Source organism: Polyodon spathula, chromosome 12 (assembly GCF_017654505.1).
Source record: "Polyodon spathula isolate WHYD16114869_AA chromosome 12, ASM1765450v1, whole genome shotgun sequence".
In the NCBI taxonomy this organism is placed as follows: domain Eukaryota; kingdom Metazoa; phylum Chordata; class Actinopteri; order Acipenseriformes; family Polyodontidae; genus Polyodon; species Polyodon spathula.
The window spans coordinates 2,060,668-2,067,946 of NC_054545.1; positions in this window are offsets into that span (position 1 = coordinate 2,060,668).

Below are 7,279 nucleotides of genomic sequence, written 5' to 3' on the forward strand. Positions count from 1 at the left end.
TTAAAGAAAGCTGTTTATCAATCAATCAATCAATTGTATTTTTATAAGCTCTTTTCCTGTAGAACATGTCAGTGCTGTACATAGCATAAAATACATCAGCGATTGTCAATAACACCAGATACATTAAAAAACAAAATCAAATAAAATATAGTTTAATATTCATGATGCCAATATTTTAATTTGTAAACAAAAAGAAAGATTAATGCTCTGTGATTCGGACCCATGTATATATATGAACCAGTCCTTACAAATCGCGGCATGTGATTGGTTAAAGACCTTCACGTTACGTCATCATGCTGAGTGTCCTTCCTCTCTCCGTAACAGAAAATTAATGACCAAATATACAACAAAACAAAGACGCTGCAAACACTAAAAATCGTAATGAAAAAAACTTTGCTTTCAGTGTTTTCTGACTCGCTAAAATTCAAACAAATCCAGCTCGACGATGGAAAAGAATACGACGTTCCCAAACTCAGCGGACTCCTCCGGGAATCCGATGCTGCAGTCAGACGGACGCTTCTGTGCCACAAATACATGTAATAAGTTTGTGCTGTGGACTTCAGAAACACGACTTTCAGGAGTGAGTCAGAAAACAAACCTGCACTGCAGACCTCGGCTCAACTAAACACACCCTCGGGAAGAGCTACAGTGCCCAGTGTCTCCGGGTGTCATAGTCTCCTGTTGGTAACTACAGTGCCCAGTGTCTCTGGGTGTCATAGTCTCCTGTTGGTAACTACAGTGCCCTGTGTCTCCGGGTGTCATAGTTTCCTGTTGGTAACTACAGTGCCCTGTGTCTCCGGGTGTCATAGTCTCCTGTTGGTAACTACAGTGCCCTGTGTCTCCGGGTGTCATAGTTTCCTGTTGGTAACTGCAGTGCCCTGTGTCTCCAGGTGTCATAGTCTCCTGTTGGTAACTGCAGTGCCCTGTGTCTCCGGGTATCATAGTCTCCTGTTGGTAACTACAGTGCCCTGTGTCTCCGGGTGTCATAGTTTCCTGTTGGTAACTGCAGTGCCCTGTGTCTCCAGGTGTCATAGTCTCCTGTTGGTAACTACAGTGCCCTGTGTCTCCGGGTATCATAGTCTTCTGTTGGTAACTGCAGTGCCCTGTGTCTCCGGGTGTCATAGTCTCCTGTTGGTTACTACAGTGCCCTGTGTCTCCGGGTGTCATAGTCTCCTGTTGGTAACTGCAGTTCTTCCTTCAGGGGCTGTAGTTTACACTATATGCCTACTCTCCAGTCCATATGTACGATATATTCCATATAAAACTCCCGCGCTGTACTACTATGTTACACTGACACGAATGACTCTGCTGATAAAAAGCAGAAGCCTCTGAGAACTAGACTTACCCTAAATACTGATTCAAGCAGCAATAGTATTCATCACTCATGGACTGGAAAATCTGTGATTTCAGAAAGCGCAGGTACAGCCGATGGGTTACCGTTCATGTTGTAACAAGTGAAAGTCATGGGTAAGTATGTGAACAGCTTCTGTCTCATGATAACCTGTACCCGTCCTGCCTGCCACGCTGTACTGCTGGAACGCTTTGCTCTGCATTGTTTCTCAGAGCACTGCAGACAGGTTCAAGAACTCAAACTGGGGGTCGGTTGAAAGTTTGGGGGGGGGGGGGGTCACGGAATGACAACATCACAGGCATACTGCCTCAGCTCTTCCCTTATTTATTTATTTTAATATGAAACCTGCTTAGTCTAAAGCAAAGCATTCCTGTGCCATCAAATAACCGCTGCCTCCTGAAGTGGGGTCTTTGCAAACAGCAGAGAAGAAGCTGTCAGAGTCTATGAGAAAAGTAATACAAAGAGCTCCATTCAATACACATGGGAATGTGTGCGGCTAAGAAACGTACAGAAATATATCAAAGGAAAATGCTTGTTGAAGAATTTCTTACTTCATTAAAAAATTCACCTAGAATTGTTTTCTTTGACCTTCGATGAAGAATAAGCATGTTAGTAAAATAAATGGGCTCTGAACGGTAATACACGTCTTGTAAATGTGTTACAGTAATAGTGTAGCGTGTGAATATCCGTGCTGTTCCACACGGAACATGTATGAACAAGATATGTTTGGTGTTACCCTTTTAATGGAATCAGCTAAAACATGTAGACAAAAACACCTACACTAGCTTTCCAAAAGTCTCTGCTTGAGGGCAGAATTGGAAATTGAAGACAGAGAGTAGACTCTTCTGAGTCTGCGAAGGGGAATTTCCTCTCCCTTCAATTTGAACTTGTCGCTGTCTCGAGAGCTGGTGTGACACAGTTGAATCTGTGGAAGACTCATTCCATGTGGAAAGGTGTTGTGGATCCTGTGATTTTATAACACTGAAACTACTCTTGTTTTGCAATATGGAGAGGTTCACCTTTCTGTTAATGAACTGCTCGCATTTAAAGATCTACAAGGATGAAGATGCATCCTTCGGGTGTGCAGCCAGACCTGTCCTCTGCAGCTGCTATAGTAAGCTTTGATAGTTATACCACTGCTGAACAAATCCCACCAATGCAGACACCTGTTTAAACGTTTATATGTTTGTGTTCATGTTTTAGCTAATCCTATTAAAAGGGTAAAGTAATACAGTAGTAATGTATTATTGTTGGTATTATTATTATTTTGGCATGGAGTAAGATCTGCCTCTGTTCATATCATTGAAATTGCCCTCAGAGGATTTCTGAAGCACGAGGAAGCAGTGATCATGTGGGAAGATCAGTTCAACAACATGCCTGGGTTCTGACAGCCAAGCAGAGAAAGCTGTGCACTCAACAGCAGCAAGAAGTCTGACTGGAGCACATGGGCCTGAACACATGGGCCTGAACACATGGGCCGGAACACATGGGCCGGAACACATGGGCCGGAGCACATGGGCCGGAACACATGGGCCGGAGCACATGGGCCGGAGCACATGGGCCGGAACACATGGGCCGGAGCACATGGGCCGGAGCACACGGGCCGGAACACATGGGCCGGAGCACACGGGCCGGAACACATGGGCCGGAGCACATGGGCTTCTCTGCTATTAGCATTCAGGAAGGGTTGGCTTGTTTTGCTAATGCAGGCTGAAAGGGGAATCAGGGTCCGCTGACAGATTTTTGAATCCCTCTCTGTGTATTGATCTTGATAGGTCTGTTTCTTCTTTCCTGCTTTATCTTTGATCATCCTGATTAACCTCACTTAGATTCAATCTGTCGTAATTAATTGACTCAGTGTCAAAGGGATTGAAGTCCTTGAGTGTGTGTGTGTGTGAGAGAGTGTGTGTGTGTGTGTGTGCGAGTGTGTGTGTGTGTGCGAGTGTGTGTGTGTGTGTGTGAGAGAGAGAGTGTGTGTGTGTGAGAGAGAGAGAGTGTGTGTGTGTGTGTGTGTGTGTGTGTGTGTGTGTGTGTGTGTGTGTGTGTGTGTGTGTGTGTGTGTGTGCTTATTTCTGATACGCAGACAATGAGAGTAAAACCCAGCTTGTTGTGTGTATACTGTGGGGAAAGACGGAATGCTCTGCATTCAGCACAATAAAGGATCTACATGTGCCTCTTCATGCTCTGCTGCTCCAGGTCGTATTTGTGGTTTTCAGTGGCTCTGAGGCTCAGATGTTTGCACTGTCATGGTTTGTGCAGGTCACATTGCAAAGGTGTGTTCAGTGAGTTTGAGTATAGCAATGGGACAACAGTGCAATCTCACTTCCTAATCCAGTGAGGTGGTTTTACTTGTAATGCTGTGGTTCACTAATGGCTCTGCTAATGTGCCCCCCTTCCCGCCTCTCCCCCACCCAGGATACACCTTTCAAGAGAGGCAGCTTATCTTGAGGGTGGGCAGCTTATCCATAACTTCAAAGCACAGTTAGTCAGAAATACAAGGTGCAGCAAAAAGGAAATAAACCAAGCAGTCTGCATGTTTCTGCCAGTGCCTTCATCCATACACAGTCTACCTGACTGCTTACATTTGAATTTCTGAGAGGTCCCTCAGGTAAAAGCAGTAATAAAGCAGGTGACGTCAGTGTTGAGAATGAGGCACGTTAGAGACTCAGCGTGGTGTGGCTGATGTCATCAATGTCATTTTCTATTGTGATGTGTGCACAGATCCAGCACACACAAAACTGGTGCTGTGATTGGCTGGTGAATCCTCAGCGGTCCCAGAATCTAGAACCCTCTGCTGTTCAGTAGATCAGAACGGTTCTTTTATTTACAGAACCTTAACTCTGAGAAAGCCAAATTGAAGCCAGGAACCGTCTTATAGGACTCTGCCTGGTGAAAATAACAAACAAACAACTAAAGTCTTTTCACATAAAAAGGCACGCAAATGTTAGCAAATACACAGAGAGACACAATTAGTTTATTTATTTATTTAGGATGTAGTTTAAAATACAGGACGCAGGAAGGGACAGGAGTGGACAGAGAACAAACAAACCTCTTGTCTTTTCAGAGAAGCCAATGCTGTATTGATTAGAAAAGCCCCCGGCTTTCCAGGGCTTCACTGTACTGAAATTATACAAGACATCCAATAGAGTTAAGCATTGCCCTGGCTAAAGCAATCCTGCACTGTGCTGCTTGACTCTGCAACAAAGACACATAAACCTCTCTGTTAAAGAACGTTTTAAACACATCTTGGCATTTATATACTAGTACTTCCATAGTGTTTTTAGTTGTGCTTATTTTGGTCAAACTTGTGGGGGTTTTTTTGTGCATCCAAAGTGAACTAAAAATAAAGAATTATGAAATAAATAGTGATGCTGAAAGAGACTATTTAAATTTGATGACAAAACGTTTTGACTAGAAGTCTTTGCCAGTGTCTTCAGTGAAATAAAACGTGTGTCTACGAGTGTAGTCCCATCACTGCATATACTAGTGCTGTGGTGCTGTTACAGGTCAGGGTGAATTCATCAGACAGACACTAGGGTGTGACCCTATGTCTTGTATAACAGTGGACTGTATTGCTAAGCGCTTGGTTTCATTGTTCTAAAATGTCTCTGCTCAGTGTGTCTGTTTAATAAAGCAGTAATTGCTGATTCTGGGTTGGAGGTGTTATGCGTTTCACACTTCAGTACTGATTGGACGGAATGTGTTCTCATTGCTCCAGAGTAAATATTGTTTTCCAGATTCTTGAACAGCATTGCTGTGAGCTCCAGATCACCTGCAGTGCCCAAGCTGAGCTTTAAACTTCCCTGGACTTCCACAGCAACACATAAATCATTGGAAAAGTATGAAGCTCTTGTGTTTTCCTTTACAACAATATCTTTCTTTTTCTTTCTTTCCAAAGTGTTTGTGTTTAAGTTTATCAAACCTTTTGAATCAATTTTCTTGCCTCGTTTAACACTGCTTCCCCCTTTAAATATGAAGAAAATATATTTTGGTTCTTCACCTAAAAAATGTTCTCAATAATGCTGGATGTGTGCGGAAGGTCACATGATGTGATTGCAGCCAGATCATTGGGGCAACAACAACAACACAGCAGGAGGTGATCAGGAACCAGGAAGAAGCAGCGACATTCAAGGCAATTGTGCAGAATTTCAAACAGACCGTCGCTGTGCGTTGTCCAGTTTTACTACCTGATAATTGCACCGTTCTTCTGAAGCTTCAGACGCTCTGTAATGCAATTCTAAGGTTACACTATGAGAAAATGAATGAAGTACACCATGCTCGATACAATGAGCAGCCCCAGGAGAAGCATTTCTCATAGGCTGCCTGTTCTGGGTCACTTCCCGTTGTCCCGTGGAACATCGTTTTGGAACTGAAGCAGTTCCTGCAGTCTGGTTTGTACAGTAAGCACGCACACTAGGACCGTGTTTAGTTTCTCAGTTTACACACTGCTGTGCATAGGGTGAGGGTGAGGCGGGATCAGTCAGTTTGTTTGCAGCCTGGTCCCTGTATAAACACACAGCAAACTGAAGGAATTAGCAAGAATAAAACATTGCAATTATAGCAGCAAGAATGCATTCACAGTGTATCTATGCATGTGGATTACAATGCAGTACAACACAGTGAAACCACAGCCATAGAGGGGTAAATATGCAGCTGCAGGCGCAGCAGAAGCAGTGAGCTTGTATCGCAATAGAGGCGACCACCACACCCCATAATGAACATTTTTAAAGGCAGTTTTCTTGTAGAAACAACTTTCTTGTGATTGTGAAAAAGAAAGAAAGAAAGAAAGAAAGAAAGAAAGAAAGAAAGAAAGAAAGGCAGGCTAGTGTCCAGTTTGTATTGCAGGCTCAGACATGCTCACCTCGCAGAGGGGGAAGGGAAGGGCAGAGGGAAGCTTGTTAAGGAAGGTGGGGTGAGAGCAGGATCTCTGCTTGAATATTATTTCTGCAATCTCGACAGCAATGAACTGATTATCCCTTTCTGTTTAATAAAAAGCGACTCTACCGAGTTTCATTCGAATAGTTATTGAATAACTTGTCGAGCATGAAGGTAAACAGTCTGATCTTGTTTACTGTTTTATTCATTTAGATGACATGCATTTAAACTGGGATTCACAGAACATCACATACGTTAGTTCTTTTATATTTTGACTAGAAAGACGTATTTCTTCCTGAGGGGGTGCAATTCTGTAAACTGGGTTCTAACTAGAACCATCAGAACCACACATTCGAGTTCCAAATTAGACTTTTCGTGTTTAGATCCATTTTGGAGGATTCCAAAGATGAAGCCTAAAACTGCTTAACCCCTAATGTTATTACAAATTGGTACAGAGAGCGAATGCAGAAGAGGCTGCTTCCTGCTATCAACTCAGCTTCACTCCTATTCAATCTCTCATAGAGTCTCAGCGAGCCCCACACATACAGGAACGCCGTGCAAAGAGAAAGGAGAAATTAGAAGCGGCTGCTTCAACACAGCACGCATGCTTTTATTATCTTCCAAAATCGCGTTGTGCATTTTACATTGTTAACATAGCAAACACATATCATACCTACACCGTGTAATAATAATAATAATAATAATAATAATAATAATAATAATAATAATAATAATAATAATAGCATCACACACAATTGCCAGTCCCTATTTATATAAGTTCATTTTGATATATTTTCCTCAGATTTAAGCTGAGTCTGAACTAATTACATACAGTCGCGATATATTCAGATCTGTTTGGGAGAAAATGGGAGCATAATTAAGAAAAAACTATCATTTTATTTAAAACTAACATAAAGCGTCGTAACTGGTATGTGTTGTATGGCATGAGCCCACAACGATGTACCCACCAGCTCTCACAAAACGGGGGCTGTCGTTTCAGGAACCATAAATATGTGTTGAACAAACGAAGCCCTTTTGTGAAGAGGGCTGTGC